Source organism: Onychostruthus taczanowskii, unplaced genomic scaffold (assembly GCF_017590055.1).
Source record: "Onychostruthus taczanowskii isolate IOZ18803 unplaced genomic scaffold, ASM1759005v1 scaffold16, whole genome shotgun sequence".
Classification (NCBI taxonomy): domain Eukaryota; kingdom Metazoa; phylum Chordata; class Aves; order Passeriformes; family Passeridae; genus Onychostruthus; species Onychostruthus taczanowskii.
Genome location: NW_024498795.1, coordinates 7,355,671 through 7,375,232, shown reverse-complemented (window position 1 = coordinate 7,375,232; position 19,562 = coordinate 7,355,671).

Here is a 19,562-nt window from a genome sequence, read left to right as displayed (position 1 = left end):
GAAGATTTTACAGATGCTATTTAGTGGAAAAACGATTTTTTTAAAAAAATGAGTACTGCAGTTAAACACAAACCTTATAAACTTTTTCTGGGTAAAATTTGAGAACATCTACAAGGCTATGCACAATACTGCCTCCTACTTTAGCTTCAGTGATGCAGCTATTTGCATGTGCAGATGCTTGTGCCCCTACTTTGGTTCTGCTTACCTTACCAGTACTGGATCTGATCGGATTTGGTGATAGTATCTTCTCTCAGTGCTCTGTTGTCATTACCTGTCTTGCACATCCAGAATTCCAGAATGATAGAGAATTTTCCACATTGCCTCTCTGCCATGGATAGCAGCACTTAAGTCTCCATTTGAGCCCACCAAGAGTTTGCAAACAAGATTAGGTAAAACAATTTTGCTTGAAGGGGATGTCTTTGAAACACAAATACCCTGTCAGCATTCTTTTAATCTCTTTAAAGATTGTTTCTTTCAGCTCCTTATTCTGCCCTCTTCTTTCCACCCTAACATGAAAATCCTAGCCAAAAATGGTTGCTTCACAAAAACTAGCCTGATAATGAGAATTGCTACAAGAGGTGATCCAGACAGCTCTTGGTGGTATGACAATCTGTGTGTGCAGAAGACAAGCATTCAAATCCCAATTTACTTTTAGCATTTCCTCAATAAGCCTGCAGCATCTGCAGCATCTGGCCTCCTCCTTATTTTTGCACCTGCAGCATCTTGCCTCCTCCTTATTTTTGCATGCAACATCTTATAATCACATGCAGAGTGACCTAGTAAAAAAATTTTCCCATAAGACCCTCCTCCACGCACTGGAGTATGAATTTCCTGCTGCTCATCCACATCTCTGCTCCATGTCAGAAGACATATGGCACTCATGTTGCTTTTTGCCTGGGTAGTCTTTCCCAAAATTGCCTACATATATTTGCTCTGCATGATGTTTCTTATTTCTCATAAGTGTGAAGGGAATTCACTACTTCCAAATTCCCAGTTTGAATTAATTTTGCATTTTGCAAGGGTTTTGGCAGATTTTATCATCTTGGCCCACTAAAAATGAAAGGTGGCTTAAATAATTATCTCCTTTCCCTTCTTTTATTTATCTGCTTTTCTATTATTAGGTTTTTGATACAGGATTACCTGCTTTTATAGATTTTTTTATGACTCTTCCCATTTCAAGTCCTCCAAAAAGAGGAAAAGGCCCTTTTCACTAAATCCTATAAGTCCCACTGTTTTTGTCACTACTTTCTCCTGGTTAGTTATTTCACACCCCTGCTCTAACATCTTCCTTTAGTTTGTTATTTTGCAGTCTTCTTTTCAGACCAACCATAGCATCTTAGTCAAAAATCTTCTCTTCCTATTTGCCTGCAGTAGTGTGGCTTCTTTAAATTCCATTACTAGTTTTGGTCTTGGTTTTTAGTTCCCTTTCAAAATTCACTTTTACTCTGACTTGCAAATCACTTTTCTTCTCCTCTTCTCCTCATGAGAAACCCTGCTCTTCAAGGAGAATTCAATTCCTGTTAAGCAAATAAAAAAAGCTGTGGATAATATAGTGTACCCTCTGGGTACTAAGGAAGGAAGGTTACACCCTTTCATATATACAGAAAAACTACAGGGTCAAATATAGTGGAAAATTATGACATTTGCTACTCCAAAAAAAAACACAGTGAAGGCAGAGAAAAAGGTGGGGTGGAATTTTCCCAAGGTTTGACCTTGCAGGTATTGCACTTTTGCATATGTCTGTATCTGTACAGATCTCTTGCTCTTCCCCTACTGACCTACAAGGTATCCTTTTTCTCCATATGTCTCAATTTACACGGCAATTTGAGTTTTTACTTCTATAAACCACAAAGGCAAGAGTGGTGAAGACATAAGGTTCCTCAACCAATCTAATTAAAACAAAGCTCTTTATTGCATGTCTTCATGCAATAAACAAGTTCTAGTTTTGTTGTAGCAGCATTTGAAATAAAATGCAGGATTAAGGTTCTGAGGAAAAGGGAAATATTTCTAAGGTTTCTTGGCATTTTTAGCAGCAACTGAACTTTGGGCAAAAGAAAGAGATCTTTTTGGTTTAACATTTAAGATGTTGAATGTTCAACACAAAATTAAGAAAAATCAGTGAGGAGGTACATGAGGGCTTAAGAAATTATGGCTCTGAATTGTCATACTATTTTGAATATTAATAATACTGACAACTAATGCATGTATGTTCATGCATATAGGTACATAAGTGTGCGTGTTCACAGATTAATGCTATTCAGAATTAGCTTTGATTGGTTGATGGCTTACTGAAATGAATACTGCATTTTTATAAGCAAAATTTCAAATATGTGACCCAAAGGAGGTACTGAATCACAGTCTGTGGGAAAAATTAGTTTTGCTGTTTTGCCAGTTTTCCTTCGGTTTTGTTGAACCCAGTTTAGTTCATGTTGCTGTTATGAGGAAATGATTGTTTATATCTCTCATCTTGTGTGTATTGGAAAATTGGCAGCACTACCTTGTAATTCATCACTTATTGTGAGTCAGGGGACAATGTATTTTCAACTTCAGGGCAAAGGATTATACAGAGTCATAAAAGTAAAATATCACATCCCTCTGAGCTGAATAAACCTAATAACAGAGGTCTTATATAACTTTGCAATAATATGCAGCAGAATTAGCGGCTTCTCATAGCCCTTAAGTTGTATAAAAGATTTTTTTCTTTTATCTGTTTAGTTTTTATTCAGCCAACTGATGAGTCACGGTCAGAAACATCCCCTGTGAAAAGGAGGCTTTCTGAGAGAGCAGTGCTTGGTGATGGGAGATAGAACTAAGAGCTATTTTTCACTTTAAGTTGCTGTGTGTTTGCATTCAACTCCACACAGTGACAAAGCCAAGATAGAGCATGCAGCAATGACACTGCTCTTCAAAATTCACAAAGCAAATATGTAGTACTTGTATTGTCTGCAAAATGTACAGAGGTAATGCAGACAAGATTTCACCCTGTCTGTGTAATTGCCCTGCTCAAGAGCAAGGGTTTGGCACTTTGCAAAGCCCAGTTGCCAGTTTGTCAATGCAGGACCCATCACATAATTTTCATAAACTTGAAAATATTTCAAGTTCCTAAGGGAAGTTAATATTAAGACACACCAAGCAGTCCATCTTGAACCTTGTATTTTCTATCTTGGCATGAGTGACCAGCTAGTTTGGGAAGCACAGGACTTACTACTCCCTCATCTGAATGGCATATTAATGTTTTAAAATACTTGATTATGTGTTATAACATAATTATAGTCTACTCAAGAAGATGTCAGTTGCTTAATAAATATGAATTTGATTCATTTTAATGTTCAGTAATGAATATTAAATATTCAGTTTTGATTGTCAATTGTTTAAAGAAAAGAACAATGTCTTTCTACAACATTTATGTTGCAAATCATTAGTAGTTGCTAGCAGATCAACAGTTCAAATGAAGGAAGGTTCTGAGATGTGAAGAGCTACAATTCAAGTTCATGGCAATTATGGCTCAGGAAATGTGTATTACAGGCAAACTTTAAGTTTTCTCTTTAATGACGCACATGACGATAGAAACAATATTATTACTTAGATAGCTCTGACAAATCTAATAAGAATCTCATGTCTGGAAAAGAAATTACACTACTCCCCTTCATATTGTTTCCTTTAGGTGAAGGGAAAAAGTTTAATTCTGTTCTAATCTTTTTCTCTCTCACTTTCTATGCTAAGTGGAAATAGAAATCACAAGACCTGTTTTCTTCCTGCAAGCATGGTATACCATTTCTTACTTCACATGTTGGAAGTGTGAGTGGAAGAAATCTAACATCCTCTCCACAAGCATGCAAAGCAAGTTTATTTCTTTTTCATTCACTGCCCCTGCCTAGCTGATTGTAAAGCTGATTTAAAATATTTAAGAAAAAATATCCCTTAAGTTTCATCCTATAACATTTTTTTCAGCAGATCTAGTCACATACATGTAACAAAGCTACTTAAATTATTTTTATAATTAATAATTATCTTTTTTTATTTACTTTTGAAACCATTGTTGTTCTTAGCAGAGTTTTGGAGATTCTGGTAAAAGATTTTATCTCCCTTTCACCCATGCCTGACATTCATAGGAATGTTTAATGAAGTAGGGGACAAAGTAGCCCTGGCTCCCTGCTGTTCTCTGTGTTGCTCTTGTCAGTGCTTTCTGAGCCTCTATTAAGAAACAGCTGAACTTAGCTAAACCTGCAGCTACTAGCAAGGTTTTAGCAGCCTCTTTCTTGGAGTTAGCCATTAAACTGAGGAAGATGTTGGCCACTGGGGAGAAATAAGAACCTCTGTGCACAAGCACCTATGCGCCCCTGTGCACAATAAAGAACTTGGCATAAAAAAACCCTCCACACATTTCCTCTATCTCTCAAGTGCAAGCAAAGCTATCTTTGAGACACAAAGTCTCTAGGCTGCATTAACATTTTAAGTCATCCTGTCACTAATGGAAAAGAAACAGCCAAGCAAAGGCCTCCTCTGTTTTGTCACAAAAGCACAAGGCACTGAGTATGCTGGTGGAAATTACCATAACTGCGTATTACTGAGCCAAAAATAACAGAAACCCTCCATTTTACATCCCATCTGACTTTAATATAAGCAGCTCAGGTTTCTGTAGGGATTATACTTTGTTTAGTCTCTGATAGAAAGCTAGTATTTAAGTAAATAGTAACCAGAAGGATGTCAATCAGTTTCACCATAAAATAGTGCATGGCAAGCTAAATCAGGAAATTCTTTGCTGCTCACTGAAAACTCTGGCTGACTTTTTGTGATTCCTCATGTTAATAAAGTAGTGATTGAAATAATCTTATGTTCAATTAACTGTTACATCATGAAAGGTCCTTAATAAAAGCGAGAAGAAAATGAAGTACCATATTAAAGATCATAAGTTTTCCAAATATAGGTACTTATACTGAGCATTAAGTGTCTGTTAACATGCTGCTCTGAGACTGTAAGCTCATGCGAACACACTCTTCTGTAAAGAGCAGCAAAAGGACATTTTGCAGCACACATTAGTCTGAGATAAAAAAACTGAGCTATTTTATAATGCTTGCTTGTGTAGCCCAACCCAAATTACACCCTAACTTTTCTTTAACAAGTTTCAGAGAGTTTCTTATGCATTTCAGTTTCCCCTCCTTGATTCCAGGGAGTGCTGGAAGCCTTGGACACAGAGAACTCTCACAGCAGCTGCAATACCGAGTGGCCGAGGGCAAGGCAGGTTGGCAGGAGGGCAGGTGAGGAAGGCATTAAGGTTTTGTCTAAGGCATGAAACATGTGGGCCATTAACTGTGCTGGCAGCAGCAAGGAAAGAGTTGATTGAAGGAAGGAGGAAGGTTTAGACTTGGACTGGTTTTAGTCTTACAGTATTAATAACAAAACATTTTACCCATAGACACTCCTTTTGGTGCTCTCCTGCTTACTTCTACAAGGTTCATATTGGTTATGTCTACACATAAAATACCTTTGCAAGTATATTACTTCAGCTCACTGGTTTGTGTCCACCAGTGAGACCATCAAAATCTTAAATTCTCACTCAGTGCATTCAAGGAAGTCTCTACAAATTCTCCTGGCAAAGCCCATGGTGATGCCAAGGCCAGCAGCGTCAATATTACAAGAGCTTGTTACAAGGTCTGAAGGCAGGCTGGCCCCACTGTTCCTGCAGCCATGGATAATTTGTTGAGGAGGGAGCACATGCCACATCAGCCAAGGCCAAGAGGAGAAGGAAGGTGAGAGGTCAGACTTCATTTGGCCAGTGTGAACTGATTCACTCATAAGAGAGCTCAGTTAGCCAGCTGCCCACAGATGAGAATAAACCTGAGCCTCTGCCTCTCTGGGACCCAAAGTACCCCTGCAACACTAATATTTCTCACAGCTCATATTTACAGGGCCTGTGTACCCACAATTTACAGGTGATGGAAGAATGAGGAGCACAGCCGCAAGCAAGATGTGATTTTTTGACAGACACAGATTTTGTTTGAGCTCTGATAATAGATGACATAGCTCCTATTAGGACATTCTCCTGGAAGGTAGTGAGGCATTCAGAATTATTTCTGCTGCCTGTGCAGAAAATGGAAATATACGAATTTTATTAAACAGTTCCAAGAGCTCCCCAGCAGAATTAACTGCCTCTATATTCTACTTTCTGAAGTTCAAGGGAGCAAAAAAATAAAAGGCAAATTCTTTCTTAAAAGTGTCAGGATGTAGGTCTCGTTAGGTCTCTTGTAGAAGCTGTCCCAGAACTGTGTTGCTTTCCTCACTCCCAGCCTGAAATCTGAGCAACCCTCTCTGCAAAACCTTTGTTGAATCAAAAACAAAAAACTAACTTCTGCTAAAGTTTATACTTGGTAGAATAAATAGATTGTGATGCAAGTATCTGAATGCCATTTCTTAAAAGTTCTTTTGCTTGAACCATGTCTATTTTATAATGGCCTTTGAATAATCTAGGAATAATGATCTTTGTTTTTCAGTATAACATTCAAACATCTAAAACATTGCTCAAATTACAAATTAGGTACAGCAGGTCCAGCAGCACTCAGGAGGCCAAGGTTGGTGCGTGTAACTTCTGAAATTAAACCAGGAAGGAAATCTGCAGTTTCACCCTGAGAGAGAGCAGGACTGTCTCATGCTGTGTTTGGGCCTTGGAAACGAGAGCTGGGATGTTAGAGAACTGTGCTGAAAAGAAATTAAACCTTACATATAGACCATTCTCCCTAAGAGAGCAACTTTATGCGTCATCAAAGAGCTTGTTAAATGCAGAGTCTGAAATGCTTCTGAGCTAAAGAACTGCTTGCTATTGAAACTATTGTACATGAAATGACCATGTACCTGCATATAATTAAAATAATGAATTGCAAGATGGATCATATTTTGGTAATGAGTAGCTTGGTAGAAATATTATCATGTAAAAGGATATGCAAAATATTGTCCCAGTACTTCCCAGCAAACTAATATGCATAACTTTCATGCAATTATGAAGCAACAATACAAATTCTGTAAGTTTTTTGGGCTATAAATGTTAGTTTTGGCTTTCATTTTACAATCTGTTCTTCAGAGGTCTTTGCAGTGTAACAGTGTTTTGCCCTGAACACAGGATAAAATTTCTGCTATTAGCAAATGCTAGTAAATTCTTTATAGGACTATGCTGTAATTATTTTCCAAGTTTTTAATTACAAAAATCAATTTCTACAAATAAAGGCTCTTTTTTTTTTTACTTTGATGAGTGAGAGACTGAAATAATCAAGTTACATGATTTAGCAAGTCTTCATTAATATTTCTCCTTCATCATCTTACCATTGCTCAATCCTATTTGCCAACAATTTCCAGTTAGAAGATTGTGCCAAAGACTTCCAGCGCTTACTGTGATTGTGGGGACTATTTTGTGTTACTACACTAGCAAGTGGCTTCAGCAGTTGTTACCTCCTTGAAAACACTAGACTGCAAAAACAGCTGGATCTTTTGTGTTGTTCCAGCTCCATCTTATCCAGGATTTCCTTCCAGGACAGACTCAAGTTGGTCATTTGCCTCATGGGACATTTTAGAAAAAAAAAAAATAAAAAAAAAAAAAAATATATATATATATATATATATAGGACCCTACAAGGCTTTCTGATTATAACTTGATCAAAAAACATCCCCTGGTAGCATCCAATAATTTTGTCATTCCATTTTCTCAGATGAAGGGAATCTACCCTTAGCTGTTTGGATAAAAATGTGCATGCTTCTATGATTCTCATGTATGGTCTGAGCATAGAAAGCCCTGAAAAAGCTGCCTGGGCAAAACTTATTTGATATCAGTTCCTGTTATGTAACCATGCTCTTGGTTTCAGAAATCTTGTCCCCTTACTATGAGTCTTACCCTGCTTTCAGATGACTATGCAAACACATAAAATCTGAAGAAATACTGAGCTGAAGGAGGGCAAAGAGGCATCTAGAGTGTACAGCTGGGAAAATGGAGAAATGCACACACAGAAAGGCCTGAGTACTTGCAGCTTCCAGCCAGCAGCACTCAAGATTTCAAAGGCAGAGTCTGCATTAAGAAGGTGCATTAAACCCTTTTTGAAGCACCTGGGATCCAGCAGAAGTCCTGATTCAAGTAGCTCCACTCCTTGTTCATTAACTGACTGCATAATAAACTCTTGAGACTCATGAGATTGTGTCACTGAACAAGAGATGAGTAGTTAAGCAATGTTGCTTAGAAACAATTTTTTGATGAAACAAAGCAGTGAGATTGATGGAAGCACAAGATTTGTTTCATCATGGCTGGTATAGAATAAAGAGAGTATATTCATCTATCTTTATCTGTACCTTCAGCCAACAGAAGTAGGGATTATCACCTACTATGGACACCACACAGGCAAAACACTCACTTAGCATTTAGCCTTCACACCTATTTTTTCAACAGAATACAAGAGGAGCCTTGTGTGAAAAGAAGCATCTAGGGATGCTTCATGTTTGCATTTGCAAATAGATTAGCAATAGTCATTTTCAGTCTTTCAGAAAATTAGTCTTTGACAGTACATGGCCAATGATTGTGCTATAATTAACGTTCTTTCCTATGACTTATCACCTTAAACTGAAATATTAAATTATTGACATGTTTAATATGCCATGAATTATTATGCAGTATTTTATTTCATATTATTAATTCTTAATTACTCTTTATTCTACATTCCTTCATTAAGTATAATTATACACGTTAGCAGTGGAAAACAAATATTTCCCTTTGTGAAGGACAGCTGTCTTGTATTTTCACTTCTTCTGTGCTGATGTTTAAAAATTGCAGATTAGTCCACACAATAAACAATACAACACTGTCAGCATGCTAAGAACAGTAGCTATTCTTTAAAGCTTGTTCTGTCTGTCTACTTAAGTGTTGAATAACAGCAATTTTAGCCTTATGTAGAAGTGACAGTACAACAGTTCAGAGGTGCACATTAAGAAATTAACGTGTTTCAGTCTGGAAAATAAAATACTGTCAGCTGCACACGTAACTTGTTAGATAGGAATGGGCATTTAGTAACAGTGACCAGATGATATCTCAGCTACTAATGTATCTTCACCACATCATTACAGTCTAAAATAATGCACCTTAATCTTTAATAATTAATTATAAGAATCTTGAATTTTTAAAGATACATACATACATAAATAATACAAAGATTACTGAAAGAGTAAGCTGCAAACTACAACTGCAAATTATCCATAGCTTTTCCAAGAGGATAGCATAAAAATGCCATGAATGGAGGGGTCAATGTCATTTCATCTTTTTGAATACCTGATCTAAAGCTCATCATAGTCTTTGGAAGTCATCTTAGAACATTTCAAATACTTAACTATATTAGCAACTATTTTGGTTAATAGATCAAGTTTAAAAATTCAGTAAATACTTGCCATTGATAGCATTTATATAATGTTTATCCATCTGTGAGTTAAAGTTATTCTGCATTGAAGCTTCTTCACAAAACACATTTCAAATATTTCTTTTCACATAGCGCAAGGGATTTAAAAATCAGCCAACAGACCTGAGCACATAGATAAACATATATAAACTCATATACATACACAAATCAGTACTGCAGCATCAGTGCTTTGGCATACCACAGGATTGTTGTCATGCAAGCCTGAGTGAAACGTAATGACAGAATAAGTAAAGACAGCCTAATTTAATCACTTAATTTCTTGATTAGCTATTGAACATCCTTGTAATAAGGAAGAGAAAATGAGTAATTAATGCATCAGAAGAACAATCTCTTGATTTGCTTCTTACACGTTACTATAAACACTTCCAATTTCTGCAGAAAAATGGTTGTTGTAAGTCTTGTTGTTAGAGCCATCAAATCTAAGCTCTTATGAATAGATTTGTGCTGTGTATATTCATATTGCTTCATATATGTTCACTCTAAAATTCACAATCTAATTCATAATATCAATGCACATTGATTAAAAAATTAATAGAAACATTTCCATTAGCATCATCTCCTGCAGAACATATTTGTCAGATCCAGCAGGCATCCTAACTTTCAGTTACATCAGGTTAAATTGTATGTGGAATGAAAACATAGGGGCCCTATGCTTTGTTATGCAATCTTTCTAATATTATTTGGTTTGAATACCATTTAAAATGTGTGTGCTATCAATATTGTGATAATCCATTGAATTTTTACCTGTTACTAATGACAATTGTCGGCAAGTTATCAGTAAGTACTAAGAACTCCCAGCTCTCTTGTTACTTATTTGGCCACTTCCAAGCCAAATAAGCATCTCTATTATAGCTTGAATACTCAGGAATTTCCTACCTGGATACTTCTAGGAGCTTCTTAGGAAGGCAATGATGAGGAGCTGGGGAGAAATCAGAGGCACCTGTCTGTCACACAGAGCAGCTAATGGCTCCCTCTTGTCTGTAGCCTCCTGAGCTGTGGACTGCATTTCCTTCACAGCTCGTGTAATGAGAGCTTTATTGGGGTTTTCCCTGACTCTTGTGGTTTAGGAATGGTACTTACTGCCCCCTCCACCAGAACTCCAAAACCACAGTGCCTCCCACTTGCTTCCCCTCCCCTTCTCTTCTGCCCATGGGTGGCCAGAGAGGAGAACTCAAGGCACAAAAGGCAAAGATGACCAGCTGAGATAAGAACAGCTTACTGGAAACTGCCTTTAAATAAGAAAAGGAACAGCAACAGCAACAATATTAATAACAACAGCATACAAAAGACAGTGTGGAGCTCAACCCATCCACAGCCACGCCACCCAAACTGCTCCCTCTGGCTGGCAACACCGTTACCCCACCACTCCATCCACCAGGCTTACTCCACTAAGAAGGAATGCCCTGACAATGACATGAAATAGCATTGAATAATATTTGGGTCTTGGCCACACCCACACTGCTCTAGGCTCCTCCCCCTCACAGGTACTGCAAAAAATTAATCGTGTCTGTGGTTAAAGACCTTGAAATGACTAAGCTCAGCTGGGAAGTATCAGATTAAAAAGCATGTATTGCACTAAAAAAATACTACACTTCTTGCCTGCATACATTCTCTGAGTTTAAAAGGGAAATTAAGCCTACATTTAATTGACTGTTTCTTGATTGTTAAACTTGCACATGCTATGTTTCAATTTCCGGTGATCATCATTTATAATTTAGCATGCCTTGCTCCTGCGTCAGTAACACAGATTTACTAATGCCTGCATTATACAGCTTGTACCGCATTTAATTAGGAAATCCTATCTAATTGTTAGCACAATGCATTATGTAAAGAGCACAGCACATTAAACTATTGAGTTTCTATTCAACAACCCACCTAGAAATGTTCCATCCAATGTTACAAAATTTATGACTGCAATAAGTGACTAGAAAGAGATATTAAAAAACTGTAGATTTCAAAGCTGTGAGTGCACTCACACTGCAAGGTATGAAATATATGTTCTTGAAGTTCTGAAAGAAATGTACATTTCCTCTAAAATCATTATAGTATTTTTCTTTCATAGATGTTGCAACTATAAAAGATCTATTAATCTCCAAGAAAGGATGTAGGAGAGGGGAATCCTGGTCAGTGTCTGATGAAGGGAAGATTTTGCACAGCATGAAAAAAGAAAACATATTCTTTGTACAAGCTAAATAGATTATTTCATTACTTTTCCAAAGCAGGAATATGTACTTTTTTTAAGTAGGTCTAGACATGAGAACCTACAATTATACTTAATTGTATATCTTATTGCACATAAGTGATAAAGTTTTCAGATAGTGAATATTGTGCTCTTGACCCACTAAAGATTAATCATGTAATATCTACCTGGACTGTGACTTAAAAGTCTTTATAGTCAATGTCATTTATTTTAATGAGACTTTGGTGGGTTTAAAATTAAGGTAAACCTACTAATAGGATTGTTAAGGTCAATGAAGTTATCTCTGACTTCAAGCAAACTATGTACTTAATGAGCTGGCTGACTCATATTCTATATCTAAAATTTGATATTAAATTGGACTCATGTACACATTTTGTCAATGTCTCTTAAGGGTTTATGCACATGTTAAAATTATTACAAGTCGAAATTATTGTATTTTGGGGATATAGAACAGCTTGCCCTAATGTAAAAGAAGGAATAAAAAGCTAGAGGCAAAGAAGATTTAGAGTCCCCCAATTATAAAGGACCATTATATTGTAACATACTTTTCTTTTTAAAAATGGTCCAAATTTAATGATATCTTTTTATATTTTCTCCAAAAAAGATTTTTTTTCCTTCCAGCATGAAAACCACTATTGACAAATTGCAGCTGTGTTTCCACTTTTACATGAGTATTTTGCTATGCCTTTTTTTTTAATCTCTTATTTAAAATCCTTTGTTACTGAAGTTATGTGAGAAAGAGAGTAATTTTTTGGGTTGTGGGTTTTTTTAAAGCTGTGATTCATTCCTCACTATAAGAGGGAAAGTCTTGGAAGCACGAATTTCAATTCCAAAATCAAGGGAGACAAGAAGAATAATCTTTGTTTCTTTGGAAGCATGCTATGGAGGTAGCAGACTGGCCTCCTGTGCTGGAATGTATACCCTTGAGCAAGGGCAGAGAAAGGAGACACACTAAGAGGAAGTAAAAAGAGAAAAGGTGTAAGGATTAAGAATTAGGCAAGATGCAAGACTTTAGGAGCCAATAAACGGAGGTGATGCTCGCAGTGTTGCACTTTCTTCTTTGTGACTAGAAGGGAAACCATCAAGTGAATAGATACGTTGATAGCTAGGAGGGAATAACTGATGTGCACTTGAGCACATCCATGGCAGAACACATCTTTCCTGGAAGCCTAAACAGACTTAGCCTGAGATAGTGGAGCTATTAAAAGTATCACTGTACAAGCTGACAGCTGGGTAACAGCTTTATAGCCAGACTGGCAGAGCTGGCTTACAGAAAATGTGGAAAGCTATAAAGGCAAAATTCACATCCTGACAAAAGCACACGAAAATCCAGTATTTCTGACAATTTTTACCAAAGTAAATTGATTTCTTTGAAAAAAGCTTTTCTTTTAAGTAAAGTTGGACAGCAGGAGGGAAACAGCACAGTGGATTCTGAAACACAGGTTTTGGATACCTGCACTCAAGTCATTACTACAGGGCTGGAGTTAAAATAGGTTACATTATTCTTCCTCTTGTGGGGAAAGCCCCATACAAACTTAATCTATGCACTGAGTTTCCAACCAGGGATGTGCTCATGCCCCCCAAAACAGGCCAAGCAACAACATGAGTAATTACTTGTTTCTTGGGGATTTAAGATGAGAGCCCTCTCAGTAAAAGTAATGAGCCTTTCCTGCAATGTAAGTGTACACAGGACATAATAAAGTTCATTCACTTTCAAAGTATAATTTTAAAGTGTTGTATTTCAATTTAAACACAGTTTTCCTCTCAGTTATGCTAACCTGTTCCAAGTCAGATAGTGCTGTTTAAGAATAATCAAATTTCTGCTCCTCTTCATGACGATTTCTATATGCATGTTGAAAAATATACAATCATTTACTGAAATTATGTTATTTACTTACATTTATAAGTCAGTACTACATTGTGGCTTATAAAACAGCAAGGAGAACAAGAAACCTTCTGAAGCAGTTAGGGATAAACATTGATAAACATGTCACAACTACTTGTTAAAATTTACTATGTAATTAAGAATTTTTACATTCCACAACAGGTCAAACAAAACAGGACATCCCAAATTCACTGGAATGCCTAGTGGCCTAGCAGGTTGTATGGGCATATCTTCAGAAACATCTCACAATCACAACAAACTGTGTGTGTTCCTTCAAATTGATGACCATCAAATACCCTCAAAGTCAGTTGATGTTTATAATCAAATCCTTTCCAAACAAAGAAATAGAGCTCTATACCTATTAATTGTTAACAGGATGAATTCTGGGTAAGCTAACCAGGCTCCTTCAAGGGAAAAACCATAATTTAGGCTTGACGGTAAAATCAAGCTTCACTTAGTGAAGTGTGACTGGCAGTCTGGAATAGAGGGCAAAAGCATTTCAAATTGCATCCTGGTTGTAGCTTAATTTTAAATTGTCATTTTTTCATCTGGTTTTGCCCTGATCATTATTATAGTAGAAACTGCAAGAAAACAATGGACAGTAGCCTTTTGTTTCATTGTAACCAATTTCCTTCATATATGCCAAGAAGGACTTTATATTTTGTGTATTCTTGAGACTGTATTTTCAAGGCTTTGAATGATTTGATTTGTGAAAATTTTTCAAGATTGCAAGATCTGTGATGCTCTGAAAGGACTGATGCTGACCATAGTGACACTTTTCTGAAAGGAAGAGATTGGATGAAAAATACTTCTGAAACACAAGAAACTTCAGGTTGATCAGCTCCCAACCTGTGCCGGTCCTTGGAGTTATTCCTCCTCAGACACAGGACTCTGAACTTGTCATTGTTGAACCTCACTATGTTTCTCTCTGCCCAACTCTCCAGCCTATCAAAGTCCCACTGAATGGTAACACAGCCTTCAGGTGTATCAGCCACTGCCCTCAGTTTGTATCATCAGCAACCTCGCTGAGGGTGCACTCAATCCCTTTGTCCAGGTCATTGATAAACAAGTTGAATAAGATGGGGGATCCATGGGGAATGTACTGACTATAGACCTCCAGCTAGATTCTGCTCCACTGATCAGCTCTGAACCCTCTGAGCTCTGATCTAGACTCTGTGAGCTCTGCCTTTTGTTCTTGGTCCACTTCACCCTCTCCATTTATTTGCTGAGCTTACCTCTGAGGATGTTCTGGGAAACAGTGTCAAAAGCCCGGCTGAAGTCAAGGCAGACAACATTCACTGCCCTTCCTTCATTGTCCCATCCTGCCATGTCTTCATAGAAGGCTCTCACACTGGTCAAGCATCACTTCCCCTTGGTGAATCCATGCTGACTACACCTAATTGCCTTCTTCTAAATGCTTGGTAATTATCTCCAGAATGACCTCTTCCATCACCTTTCCAGGGCTGGAGTTGAGGCTGACTGGCCAGTAGTTTCCCTTGTTCTCCTTCTAGCCCTTCTCAAAGATGGGAGAAACATTGGCCTTCCTCTAGTCCTCAGACACCTCCCCTGTTCTCTGTGATTTTTCAAAGATGACAGAGAGCAGCAGAGCAACAGCAACTGCGGCTCAATCAGCACCCATGGGTGCATCCCATCAGAGCCAACAGATTTATTGGTATTAAGTATGCTTAGTTGACTTCTAACTCAACCCTCTGTGACCAAGGGGAAGTCTTTCTTTCTCCAGCATTCTTCTCTTACCTCTGAGGTCTGGAACTGCTGAGAGCCATCCTCAGAAATAAAGACTGAGGTGAAGAAGGTGTTCAGTAATTCCACCTTCTCTGTGCCTTCCATTACCAGGACATCCATCTGATTCAGCAGCACCTCAGCATTATCCTGGATCTTCCTTTTGCTGCTGATATACTTGTAGAAGCCCTTCTTGTTGTCCTTGAGGTACTTTGCCAGTTGCAATTCCAGGTGGGTCTTGGCCTTTCTCATTGCATTCCTGCATATTTTGACAATGTGGTCCTCCTACATGTCCTGTCCTTTTTTCCACATCCCATAGATTTTTTTCTTGCCTTTGAGACAGGAACTCTCTGTTCATCCATGCAGGCCTCCTACTCATTTTGCCTAATTACTGTATAATGAAGATACACTGCTCTTGACCTTAGAGAAAGTACTTAAATATTGACCATGTCTCTTGGACACACTTCTCTCCTAGAGACATAACCCATGGGATTCTGCTCAGCAGGTCCTTGAAGAAGCCAAAGTTAGATCTCTGGAAGTTTAGGATTCTGGCCCTGCCTATTGATGTTCTTTCCCTGTGCAGGATCCTGAGTTCCACCATCTCATGGTCACTACATGACTGTAATAAACAGCCACAAGTGTAACTCATATTAGCCTGTCCCTTAATTCTCACCCATAAACCCTCAAATCATGTGTCTGTACCAGGGTAGATCTTTATATATTCCAGCTGTCCTTTTGCATAAACAGCTACTCTACCACCTCACCTCTCTGTCCCGTCCTTTCTATAAGTACATAGTCATCCATTACAATATTCCAGTCATGTGAGCAGTCCCACCCTGTCTCTGTAATTGCAATGAGATCATGGCTTTGTGACAGCACATAGGTTTTCAGATCTTCTTGTTTATTCCCCATGCTGTGTGCATTTGTGTACAGGCGCTTCTGAAAGGTAATCAAGCAACCAGGTTCCCTAGAAAGAAATATAATAATATCAGAACTTTTCCTGCTGTTTTCCTCTGAAATCAAGTTCTGGGGAAATTTACCTCACTCCAGAAGCATTTGCTTCTTAACGGATTTACTTTTTGTAAAAACTAGCATATGGAGTTAGACCAAAAAAGCCATTTGCCTCAATATCCTATCTTAGACAGTGATTGGTATGCTTAGGGAGGTATATATGAGATGAAGAATGCATAAAGGATAATATTTCCCCTGGTACTCCATCTCAGTTTTCAGCAATTAGGTAACAACTTCCTGATCTGCAGATCATATCTCACCATCATTCTCCATCACAACTGATACAAATACCACTCAAGAAATCATCCAGTCCATTTCTGTTGAGCTATGGTGGTTTTAACATTGGTGCTAAAGGAACACAGTTTGTGGCCTCATACACACTACTACCAAAGAGAATGGTTCCACAAGCAAAACAATTCTTCCAGTTCATGCACTTTTTCATGAGTCCTGAAGGAACAGAGCGATGTAAAAGTAAGGAGCCTGTGAAAACAGTTTTAAAGAAGGAGCTGACAAAGTTAAATACTTACAGGTGATTTGCATATTGTATTGCAGTAGGAAAGGCTTAAATATGGTTGAAAACAGGACAGAATGGGAAGGAAAGGTATTTGCCAGAAACAGAAAAATATCTTTCAAATTGCTGAAAGCATGCATAATTAACATAACAAAGGTGTTAATAAAAATTCAGGCATATGAAATGAAATGAAAACCAATGCAGACTACACCAGAATTTGAAGCAAATACTAAGAAGACAAAATGAAAATTAGCACTAAATCCTTCACACACATCAGAAGAAAACCACAGACTTTAGGTAAGGACAGCTGATCATCAGGATATAATAATACACAAATTTTTTGCCTTGACATTCACTATGGAAGTAAGAGAAATTCTCCTTCTTTAACCTTCTTGTAGTGTGCTCTGCAAAGGCCCTGTCTGAAACTGAAGTGTTTGCAGGAGGGACATGGAACAAAGCAATGAAACAAACACTAAAACATCACCAGACCTAGATCATGAGTCCCCAAGAGCTCTGAGAGATCTCAAGGATGAAACAGCTAAATTACTAACAGCACCATCTAACTTCTGCTTTAAGGCTCCCATGGCACTTGAGGACTGGAGTGTAGCATCTGTGGTATCACAGATGTGATATCTTTTTAAAAGCTCCTTTGGGATCAAGAAACCTCTTAGTCTGCCTTCTTTACTGAGGATATTACTACAAGTACAAACCAAGTGTAGAATTAGTGGATACCTTAAGAAATACAGCCTGCCTGGGAAAAGCTAGTGTGGCTTCAGTAAAGGTGAATATTTACCAAGTCATTGATCAACTTTCATGCATACTAGAACTACAAGTCTTGTGTGCACTTATCCTAAAAAAAAAATTCCACAGTAGAAGACAATATATATAAACAAAATAAATTTTAACACCTTTTTGATATCTAAGAGTTAGAAAAAAATCCCCATAAAATATAGTATACTTACTAATGTATTTGTATATTTTAATGTAATAATATTTTTCAAAGCTTTTAGAAAAGTAAAGTTTCCAATCGTAGGCAAAATAATAGATCAGATTCTTTTCTGTCCCAGGATATAACCTCATGAAGTTCAACAAGGGGAAGTGCCAAGTCTTTCACCTGGGATAGAACAGCCTGAGGCAGCAGGAGATGCTGGGTGCCATCCTGCTGAGAAGCAGCTTTGTGGAAAAGGCCCTGTAGTTGGACACTCAGCTGACCATGAGCCAGCAAAGTGTCCTTGCTGGAAAGAAGGCCATCCTGGGCTGCATTAGACAAAGTGCTGCCAGCAGTTTGGGGGAGGTGATCCTTTCCCTCTGCTCAGTACAGCTGAGGACCCTTCCTGGAGTGCTGTGTCCAGGTCTGGGTGCCTCAGTGTGTGACACACATGGACATAGTCCAGCAAAGGGCAACAAAGGTGATTCAGGGTCTTCAGCACCTCATATGTGAAGAAAGGCTGAGAGAGCAGGGACTCTTCAGCCTGGGTAGGAGAGGGCTCAAGGTGATCTTACTGATGTGTACAAACATCTCAGGGACAGGATGCAAAGAGGACAGAGCCAAACTCTTCAGTGATGTGCAGTGACAGAGCCAGAGGCGATGAGCACAACCTGAAACACAGGAGGGTCCCTCTGAAAATCAGGAAACACTCCTTTACTGTGAGAGTGGCTGAGCGCTGGCAGAGGTTTCTCAGAGATGTTGTGGAATCTCCATCTCTAGAGATATTCAAAACCCCTCTGGGCAACTGGCTCTGGGTGGCTGTACTTGAGCGGGAGAGGTTGCCACAAATGGCCTTCAGAAGCTCATTTCCACATCAGATAGTCGATGATTCTCTGATATCTTTAATGCCAGAAGAAAAGGAGAATGGAAAAGATGCAGAGGTATGATTACCTTCCCAAACCATAAACTTCTTCAGCCCTGGTAAAGTGGTATGCATTCAGTCTAGTTTGAATTGTTATTAGAAAAATTCCACTCTGAAGGCTGCCAGGCTAGCTTTGGAATGGCATTGCTTTCTCTCTACCTTTTCTTTCGCTTTTGATCATTCTCTTCCTGTCCTGGCCATCACAAGCAGAGCTATCCCAGTTTTACTTGTGCTGAGAAACCTCAAGTGTCAAGATGGGCCTGCTGTAAGAGCCTTTCCAGTTTTTTGGGTTAAGAAATTCCTCACCCTTTTCTCCACACTTTATCTTTCTGATTAAAACTTAAGAGTCTTATTTCATTGAGGTCACCTGAATCTATATAGTTTGCACAGGTCACACTTTTTTTTTTTTTTTCATTACCTCTCTGTACTCTAGTGGTTTCCTGTCAGAAAGTACTTGCAGGGGAAAATTGGCAGTGCATTAGTGTAAAACATGGAAAGTTCATGCTATTACCCAACATTCGTACCGGTCTAACTCCTCTGTGATCAATCTGCCATTACACACTTTTTACTTACTTACTTACTTGCTTATTGTTCCTTCTTTTACACAGCCAAATTTTATGCTTATCTGACATTTTTAAACAAGGAAATGCAACTCTAGGTCACAGCTTTTGGTGGGGTGTTTTTCATTTTTATCCAGGAAATCTGATTTGAGCTGTTACAATTCCACCTCACAGTTTAACTACTTTGGCTTTAAGAATGCAGAAAAACTATCCTGTGTTTCTGCTTTCCTGAAGCATTCAGCTAGAGTGAGCTGCTGTAGTTGTGGTGCCTCCAGCCTGCAGCAGCCCTCCAGCGGAACTAGTCTGGCCAAGAGGAAATGACTTGAAAGAATTCATAACTAGGATCTGTTTGGCTGATAAAT